At 37.6% G+C, this 10,743-nt stretch overlaps 1 long non-coding RNA gene across 1 annotated transcript; it reads left to right on the top strand.

Moving 5' to 3' along the window:
* Positions 1-5,692: 5,692 nt before the first annotated feature.
* On the top strand, positions 5,693-10,412 carry LOC102078460 (uncharacterized). Its single transcript, XR_266010.3, has 3 exons — positions 5,693-5,791; positions 6,113-6,169; positions 9,365-10,412. It is a non-coding gene; the product is annotated as an uncharacterized LOC102078460 (long non-coding RNA).
* The last annotated feature ends 331 nt before the right edge of the window (positions 10,413-10,743 follow it).

Genomic DNA, 10,743 nt, shown 5'->3' with positions numbered 1-10,743 from the left:
AACATGTACATAAGTCTTTACCATGACACATAACATTACGATCAGGTGTTTCTACTGATCATCTGTCAGACATTTCTTCTGCTTGACTGACAACTAAGTCCACTTGTGATGAATTCTATTGATTGGATGTGATTTAGAAAGTCACACACTTGTTTATATAAATATGTAAGTTCCCATAAATTTGAATATCAGAGCACCAACCAGTCCATGAAGTCCAAGGAATTGTCTGCAGACCTCTGAAACAGGATTCAATCAAAACACAGATATGAGGAAAGGTACACTAAAGGTCCCAATGAGCACTTCATCACCTGTAAATTGAAGAAGTTTTGAACCACCAGGACCCTTCCAAGAGCTGGCCACTCGACCAGTCTCAGTGATTGGGGTAGAAGGGTCTTAGTCAGCAAGCTGATCAAGAACCCGATGGTCACACTTACTGACCATTTCTGCAGCAATGCATCAATGTTAGAGTGGCCAGAAAGAAGCCATTCCTTGGTAAAAGGCACTTGACAGCCCATCTGGAGTTTGCACCCGAAGGACTGAAAGACCATGAGAAACAAAACTTTCTGGTCTCATAAAGCAACGGTTGCAGTCTTTGATCTGAATCCCACTCATGTCTGGAGGAAACCAGGCACCACCACACCTCACCTGCACCTACAGGGAAGCATGGTGGTGGCAGTGTCACACTTTGGGGATGTTTTTGGGCAGCCGGAACGGGAAGACTAGTCAGGTTCGAGTAAAGAATGAATGCAATGCACAGAGACATCCTGGATGATAACCTGCTCTGGAGCACCCTGGACCTTAGACTGAGGCAAAGATTGAGAGAAGGAGAAACACTCAGTGCATCATGGGAAGCCCTCAGCAGACCAGGTCTATTGCAGCATAACTAAGGGTGAATAGGGCCACCTGATCCAGTCGTAACTATGAGCTTTGTCAAAAAGGAAAGTCTTATACCTTTGGCATGCTCCAGTTTGCATGCAAAATATAATTGGGCAAATCCATAATCTAATAAGGAGACACATATGATCTTTCTTCTAGTATTTAGGTAAAAACACAAAGCCAACAACACAAAGACAAGATGAAAACCAGAGCAAAGACACTTCAAAGCTATCACCTTAATGATTCTCTTTTAAAATAATGAACAGGTAGAAATTGAAGCTGCAAGCCTGACTGCTCATCCATTTCTTACTTGCTGAAGATCAGGATATGGCTACTGGACTGAGGTTGGCATTCACTCATCTTTAACATCACGCTGGGTTGTAGCTGGGCTAGCTTAGTGTTTTACACATGAACTGAACCAGCTGATTGTAGTGGAAGTGGAACTGATAAGCAGAATGGATAGTAGTTAACAGTTCCAAGGAACTGATCTACTGGGAACAGGTTCTCTACAAGAACCAATTCTAAATTCCCATCACTACAAAAGACAAATGATTTTGTTAAAATTTAATTAAAGTGCATTTTGATGGAAACACTGCTATACAAAAGGAGTACATAAACCTTTGCAGACTGAACATCTTTCCCTATCTGGAAGATAAATCCTTGCGGGTAGGTAGCAGAAGATACCAATTTTATCTCTGAAGCAAATTTCAGAATGGTGACACAATTACTAGTATAAGAACTTTTATAAGAACTGTGTGAATTATTATAACTACTTGTTACATTTACCAAAAGGGTTAATAAATGCCATTTCCTATCACAAATGACACATTAATGGGAAATTATGGCATGAAACCACTTAGACGTAAATAATAGATGTTATACGTCACCCTAAATGAACTCAAGGCAAACATTCAGCTGAGCACGCACACATCGACCTGCTACAGTTTTGGCAATGTGCTCAGACTCACTCTGCCTGTTGCTCAAGACTAGTTGTGAACTTAGCGCTGGGAGCACAGGGTCCACTTCGCTATTCTTAGCACTCTTGGAATGCAGTATCTCTGCTCTGTTTTTTTTTTTTTTCTCAGTTCAGTCATGTTAGGAAACTTTTGGCCTGGCTGCTCTTCCTGAACAACATCTAGCCTTTGAGGCCTGTGACGATAAGATGAATAACAAGCTGTTCACTATCATGAAAAAGACAAGAAGTAATAAATTCTGTTCAGCTTGAAATATTTGTTCCCAAAAAAGAGCTGTTTCTTTAAGAATGAACAAAGTCTTTTGAGTTTAGCACAATGTAATCTCTAGAGTAAGGAAATACTATATGCAATCCTTAAAACGTATTAATCACAGACAAACTTTTACATTTGATGTTTCCCATCAAATGTAAAAGTTTGTCTGTGATTTATGTGTGTAGACAGCTGTTATAAAAGCTTAACATATAAATATGAAGTCAATAACAGCATGCTCTGCAGTTTATAAGGCAATAAGGTGAAATGTACAAATGGGTAATTGTGTATTTGAATATTCAGTCTTTTAGAAAAGGTTTGTGTGGAGGAGAGTTACATTCTTAACATGGTCTCCCAACTGCTTTCAGAACATTAACAAGTTCCTTAGCTGTGGTTTTGGGCTCAGCACTTAACCTTGCAGTGCATCATCATTTAAGGCAGTTCCTACTACTTAGTCTTTCCGAGTATCTAAATATTATTACAGTGCTGTTTCTCGTAAAACATTAACGACAGAAGAAATAGTGTGAAGAAAAAAAATAATCTGTCTTTCAGATTAGCAAAAGAAGAGTGCATACAAGCTTTATGAAAGGGATTTTAATGGTTGAATAAAGCCTCATATCACCAAGTGCAATGCAAAGCATTAGTTGCAGTGGTGTTTGTGTTTGCATTGGGCTAAGTGGTTGTTTCTGAGGAGTTGCCCTCGGCCGCTTACTTCCAGCAAAAGGAACTGTCAATGCTTCAACAACAACACATTTCGGACAGTGGTCAGTGGCTAAGGAAAGGATGTTTTTTGTCCAAGATTTTAGAATACATTGGCCCCTCAATATGGTGAAGTCATCCTGTACCCTCAGCATTTTTCTTCTTCCAAACATGGCAGGTTGAATTGATACCAAAGAACTTGATTTTGTTTTCATTTGTCCACAATTTCTCCCAAGCCTTCTCTAAATTATTTGAGATGTTTGCTGGCAAACTTAAGATTGGCCTGTACCTGTGCCTTCTTGAACAGGGGACTCCTACAAGATTTCAGTCCATTATGGTGTAGTGTGTTACCAGTGGTGTTTTTGGTGGCTGTGTTCCCAACAGCTTTGAGAACATTAACAAGTTCCTTAGATGTAGTTTGGGATTATCCACCACCTTTTCCATGATCATTCTTACCCTATGAGGCAGGATCTTGTATGGACCTTCAGAGCAATGGTAACTTATGGTAATTTAGTATATCTTCCATTTCCCACAGTTGTCACCACCAGCTGAGCCTCATCATTTCCATGGTGTCTCCATTTTTCAGTCGCATGATGGGGATTGGAGAGGGAGGAAGGAGAGAGGATGGAGTGCACAGACAGCAGGAGAATGCTGAATATCAACCCAGTAATGTTTTTTTCCAAAGCACTTTCTAAATAAACATTCACTGACTGACAACCCTGCCCTATGAAGGTAAAATGAGTAAATTGGTAAACCAATAAATAAAGTGTCATTTGTTGTCTATCAATGTTAATGGCTAACCCAACGATAGTTGCAGTTACATGCTCAGAAATTCTGACTATAAGCAAAGTCAGTTACAGAGCCAGTAGGGTGGTCAGGCTTCCCTTTTAGTCTTACTTTTGATGCATCTCATGGTATTAAAAACCTAAAACAAATCCAAAATCCAAAACTGTTAAAATCATATATGTTGTGTGTTCATCATAAAAGTCAACCTAATTTGTTGGCTGAGTAGGTGTTTAGATATTCAGATATTAAAAAAAACTGTTTTTGATTGGTGTAGTGAATTATGTTCAAAAGTGTCACATATTGTACTCAAACATTTCATTTGACATTCATTCCTGTTAGGCATAATCAGTGTCCTCTAGCAGATTCAACATGTTCTCAGATCATACAGAATGTCCTAGCAGTCGGCTGCTTGTGTCAGATTGTTTTCCTTGTTCGTTCTCTTCCTTCTCCTCTGAAAACACTGGCTGCCTGGAGTTCTTGGTATCCAGCAGAGTGATCACATGTCTTCCAGGCTTTAGTAAATCACACAGCACAGTGCAAGATGGGCTGAACAAAGGAAAATAGGCTGATAGCGAGAGAGGAGAGAGGTGGTGGGGGTGGTAGTGGGAGGGGGCAGGGTGGCATAGAGCACGTGTTTGAAGTAGCCCTGCACATACCCATCCAGATGAGAGAGCGAACACGTGGATGGGGGAGGGGATGGGGGAAGTAGAGTGACGACTTGAATGTGGGAAGGGAGGAAGGCTGTCCGAGGTAAAAAGAGGCACCTCTGTAACAGCAACAGTGCTGGATCCATGTGACAGCACCACAGTTGTTTGTAAAGAATTTCACTGTCACGGTGAATGATAAGATATGCCGTATGTTATGATTGGAGAGCCTGGGGCTGGACTTTATAATGCAGTATTCAACACAGTAACTTTGGACTTAAAAGACATATTACTTGTATACAGTAACTATCTGTTGTAATAAAAAGGTGTTTTATCATTCTAATTGTCGGGAACGGTTGATGCGAAATGCATAAGCAGCTAAGAATTTATTGATGTTGTAATTAAAATAAATGCAACCCCCCCCAAAATGCCCAGTTCTATTAACAAAAAAGAAAAAGAAAAAAAATGTTCAAGTGCTTTATCAATAGTCTATACTTTTCTCAGCATATACTGGAATCATTTATTGTTATGTATTTCATTTATTTAATCAGGCAAAGCAAAGAGAACAACTCCTCTTTTACAGTGCTAAAGTCATAGCCAACAAGCTTGTTGACCTCATAACCATTATATTCATCTGAGATACAAGTTGCAGGCTGTTGGTATAAGTCTGCCGTTGTGCATGTATTTTATGGAGCATTTTGGTCCAAAGATTACACAAAGAGTACAGTCCTTTGGGGAATTCTGACATCCATATCAACTAATGTTACAAATAGCATCTATGTTAACAGAGGCAATCAACAAGGTGCAAATGAAAATTACATTAGTGAAATATTTAAGATCAATTTTGCTTCTAAACTAATAGCCATGTGATCTCAGTTTAATAATTTATCACACCTAAGAAAGGAGATTGTTTATATGAGTGGGCGCAGACATTTTGGAATCAAATGATATTAGATGCAGGAACTCTGCCAAAGCTCAGAGATGAGCGAATTAACAGCACTGTTCAGCAAGGTGAAAGATAAATCAACATCACTGCAACGTTCTTGAAAATTCAGTGTATACTTCTGTGCTGCAGAGGCTACAGTGGGTTTGGCACTGAGCCATGCTGACACATTACATGCTGCTAGAGCACACCTGCTGGGTTTTGGTCCTTCATCCCTTCATATACTACTCCGAGTCCCGTCTTTACTCCTTCTTTGCGCACCTCCCTCTCCCTCTCCCCTTCCCCTCTGCCCCCTCCCCCATGCTATATAAACCCAACCCAGTTTCCTGGCAGTGTGGTGAGAGAGCCGTTGGGCTGTGTCTTTGTTTGTGTTCCCTTGGCTTCCTCTTTTTTTTTTTTTTTTACTGAGTGCTTCAGCCGAGCAGAAATAGTTTGAGTGGTGCCTGCCCTCCCCCACCCTAGTGATCATGCTTCAGCATGGTGCTACATGCCAAGCGACCTGAGACGCTCCCTGACTCACAGTTCAATCCACTGACTTTTATTGCTGTGACTGTTTATCACAAACACAACAGCTAAGGCACGTAGCATGGCAGTCTATGCGTTCAAATCATAATGAGGTGGTAAGTTGTTTGGTTTTGAAGACAAATAACTCATTAACCTTAGATATTCAGAGCAGATTAATATCATTGCTAATTATTATTGTTGGTAGTGTAGATCTGAGACCATAGATTATACAATTGTACATTATAATCAATATTTATAATAATGAGAAACACTTCCAAGTTTGAGATCACACGTTGTTTACATAAGATCATAGTGGGAAATACAAGCCTTGCTATTGTGTCCCCCTGCTTGGAATGTTAAGGCTTTTAAATTCTTTTTACTAGATCAGATAGTTATTCAAAACCAAATGTGAATAAATGCATCTTCTCCCACTTAAGCTAATGGAACGAGGGTTCGGTTTCAAGGAGGTAATCCCAGCATACCTTGGGTGACAGGTAGGAAACTACCTTGCTATTCACCTATACCTCTTGCTATACCTGTGGGAAATTTGCAGTATTCACTTGACTTGACTTTGCTACGACTGGAACAGAAAAATGGAACACATACAAAAGAAATACACAAATGCATCTAAAAGCCAGTTGTTCAATTTGACAAATATCTTGTTGCTTTAAATAAAAAGAAACAATTACAATAAACTGCTACTATTGAATTAAAATTTAATCATCATTTTTTTAAATTATTTCATTTTGTCTTTTTTGCAAATTATAAACAAAAGTGAAAAAAAAAACTGAAACAAAAACAGAAGAATGGAGCTGATCAGCAGCTGCAACACATAGGCTGCTGGTGAATGAGTGGTCTCTGTCCAGAATTTGTTTATTACAAATCATGAGGTTTGATAATGTCACAAATTCAGCACAAACTAATGTGAAATGTATCAAGTGTGCATTTGACATAATTGGTTAAATAAAGCTGTTTTATTAGGAGTCCAAGAAATCACAAGTGGAATGAAAAGATTATTTGTGTTGGTTAACGTGGGACGTGTTGTTGTATCTCACAGTGTGGTAGTTAAAAATTTTCATATAGCAAAATATCAGCATAGCAAAGTATTAAGTTTTGCTGTTGTGGCATGTGGCAGTCTGCCCTTGTGTCTTTCTATCATAATAAGAAAACATACAGCAATTCTCTTTAAAAGCAGTTAATCTACATTAAAAAATACAGGGACAAAAATTTCAGCTGCACTATCACCTTCAAGACACAATAATATGAAAGCTTGTCTCCGCTACTGTAAGTGACAATTTCAAGATCGTATCTCAAAATTTCAACTTACTTTTAGAAGTAACTCAAAATTTCGCAAAGCTTTTAATATCAAAATTTTCAGTAGCTTTTAATCCAAAATTTTGAGATCATAGCACAAAATATGTGATAATAACTTGAAACCAGTGTCAGAAACAAGCTTCCAGACAATAATGTTTAAGCTATTCAATTGTTTCTTGTAGATCTATATACTGAACTACTACAGTATACTTAAAAGTCATTATTATTAATTTGCTACCACATTCTCTTCATCTGTAGTTATTTTACCTGCTGTTTTATTATCTGTCCATTTATCAGTTTTGGTTTGGAGCTAAAATGCTTCCATATGAACTTGCACTCTTTTGGAGACTCATATGTTGCTTCTCGTATTCTCCTCATGTGAAGTGTAAAAATAACTGTCAAAGAAAAGGAAAAAAAATTGAGACTTACCTTCTGCCATTTTTTATCTGGGTAAAAATATGGGAGAATTGGGAGAATTTCCATCACGTCTTGTTGAAATTTGCTTAATGTTTTACCTTTGGATTGACTCCTAATTTTCTCGGTCGGGCAAAGGAAAGATGTGCTTAATCCCTGATGTTCATGGTGGATTGACATCAAATGGAGCCTCTGGGGAGGCAGCCTCTCTTACATTTTTTTGCAGTCACTGGATAAGAGCTAGCCTCTGGAAAGCTGTTTGTCATTCAAAACTGATTTTTAAGAACTGTAGAACCGATCAAAATGCAGGACATAGTCTCAATATCTAGGACACAGAAAAACACTGAAAAAAATGCAGTGAAGTCTCAGTTAAAGTGGGACATCTGGTCACCCTAGGTATATTCTTTAATACTAAACACAATAATGAGGCAAGAAAAGAGTAGTGTGATGCTTACAAGCTGTGAAGAAAAAGAGATACTGATGTCATTTCTAATCAAATGATTTAAGTCCATATATTATTAACCATTTTACTGGCCCAACATAACATAAATAGGCAGCTTGTTAAATATTTACTGTGGAGCACAATCAACTCTGAGGAGTAATAGCACAGCATATATATATGTATATATATATATATATATATGTATATATATATATATATACATATATATATATATATATATATATATGTAAGGATAGTTTAAGGAAATATCACTACAATGAATAGTATATATAGTATATAGCCATGCACACCACAGGGAATCCTTATGATGATATCTATTAAATGCATTGCTGTAAAATCTTTATACAGGCATTGATAGTCCCAGGGAACTTAAGCAACTTAGTCAGAATCAGATACATGTAATTATAAGCACACTTCTCTCATATTTCTGTATAGCTTTTCATTACCACATTTCAGTACACTAACTAATGTAGTAAACAGTCATGGGTACAACTAGGCAAACTGCACTCTGACAATAAAAGTAATAGGACAACTAAAAGTTGTTACAATTTATTTTTTTCCCCATTAAAATCAACATTATCAACAATTTGCTGATTTTCAGAAACCATTTTCATATATGATCTAGCACAGTCATTACCACTGGCTAACGCCTTTAAGTTATCCAGCTACTTAACCACTTGGTATTAGTACAGTTAGTTTTTGTATTTTTTAAGCTGTTGCTGTTATGAGAGTGTACAACAATAAAAGGTAAAAATAAATTAATTAAAAGGCGCTGATGGACCTGTAGAATTTTATTTCTCTCTCAGAATTTCACATTTGACCCTTTGCATTATACACTTTGTCAATTTATTGACTGTTGATTTAAAAATATTGTTAAATATTACATCCTCTAGTTTAACAAGACAATCAAGGCCATTACAATAATGGCCAATATAAGAAATGGCTGTTGTATACTGCTGATATACAGTCCTCCTGAATCTTTTCATTTTCATGGTATGACTTGAACAAATCAACAGCCCTGAGAAAGCATTTCTTTGTCTCCTTGTTTGTTGGCCTTATTTTAAAATTAGCGTGTGAATAAATCCTGCTGAAGGGTATATTTTCAGGATGCCATTGCTGCTCTTGTTTTTATCAGGGTGAGGAACAGGATGCCACCCTGCCCCCTACATGCCACTCATGTACGGGGTACATGAGTGGCATCACTAGGAAATCCACGTCTACTTATTTTAGAAGACTGATCAGCTAAAATCATTTTAGCTAAATTAAAAGATTGATTGTCAGCTGGCTATAGACTTGTGTCCAAAAGTAATGTTGTAAATCCTATAAATGAAAGCAAAGGCAATAATGAATAGTGTGCTGCCAGTCAACATTCACTGCTGCACACATTCACCAGAATGAAAGAGAATATTTGGGAAATCTGCTGGGTTATGGTGTCAGATTCTCTGCTGTACAGAGACCTCTGAAGAAAACTGTCTTTTTTTTGTCATTCTCATTACAGTGACTGATGAGGAAATATCCTAAAGTAAATACATGTCCATTTGGCTGAAAGATCCCTGCTGTTGTTCTTCTAAACAACCCAACCGCCCCTCCCTTCCCTTGTTTCCCAGTGCATTGTGGGATGACAAATAAACAAGTCCAGGCGGAGGAGGAGTCCAATGTTCAGCCTCCACACCAGGGATCGGTGGCAGTGTTTCTCAAAGCCAGCTGATGCACAAGTGCTGAGTCACTTAGACTGTGAATGAATCCACACTCCAAAGAACTGCATGTTGTTCAAACATTCACTAGGACAGCATGGCAATGTTTTTGTTCCCTTTGATGAACCCTTGTACCTTGTGTTCAAGGACATAATGGACATAATGACGTTAATGAACGATCTTAACTGTACAAATGAATGTATGTATCAATATCAGAAGGGAAAATCTTCACAGATATGATATAGTTGAATCAAGGAAGACATGTAGTCTTCCTGGATCTTAATTTCTTGTGATCATCAAGACTAATAGTGTGTTAAAATACATTTAGAAAGATATAAGCAAATCTATTCTGGTGGATTTGTACTGTTCATGTGTTTTCTTTCCAAAAATTATACTAAAATTATTTTTAACAGCAAGATATGCCGGAAATTGCTCTGGAATGCATATCCGGTCCTGGTCCCGGTTCCATTGAAGGTTTGCTATGCAAATATTGATAAATAATGTACCATGGTTTTACTTTTCTGCTCATAACTCCTGACTCTGGACAGTGATTTAATCAGTTTCTGATTGTTCAGCTAGTTGTGAAGAAAATAGTTGTAAAGATGCCAATAAAGAAAATACCAACAGAGCTGAAATGGCTTACAAGATTTAAAAAACACACCCAAAAACTAAAGAAATAGAAATAAACTAAAATATCTTTAGTTAATAAGAAAAAATAAATTACAATACCAGTTTCAGCATGGCAGTGTACTAACAGTAAAAAGGTCACCTGTACTTGTTTGTGTAATATTGACCTTCAGTATTTGTTTGTACAATTCTGATCATCCATATCCTTGGGGGGAACAATCAAAAGTTGTGCACCAACCTTATAATTTTTTTCTTATTCTTAAACAGGTATGTTGTACAGACCAGACCAAGAAACAGAAAAAGTCATGAGTATTGTCTTTACTGGGTTTTGGTTTGACTTGTCACAATAGCTGGTTGTGCTTCTAGTTTCCCCTGCCTCATGTCTCCCCCTTCTTTAACTGCTGTTGGCACACTGTCACCATTGCAATGACTGGACGTAAGCAATCAAGCTGGGTTTTTGAAGGCCTGAAGATTGATTGGTGATACTGATGGCACAAAACCTGCTGGTATGTATTGGTCATCCTTCAGCTAAAATGTTTGTCAGTGTCTATGTTTT

Source organism: Oreochromis niloticus, linkage group LG22 (assembly GCF_001858045.2).
Source record: "Oreochromis niloticus isolate F11D_XX linkage group LG22, O_niloticus_UMD_NMBU, whole genome shotgun sequence".
In the NCBI taxonomy this organism is placed as follows: Eukaryota; Metazoa; Chordata; class Actinopteri; order Cichliformes; family Cichlidae; genus Oreochromis; species Oreochromis niloticus.
The sequence above is the reverse complement of the archived record's forward strand: the minus strand, read 5'-3'. Positions and strand labels throughout refer to the sequence as shown.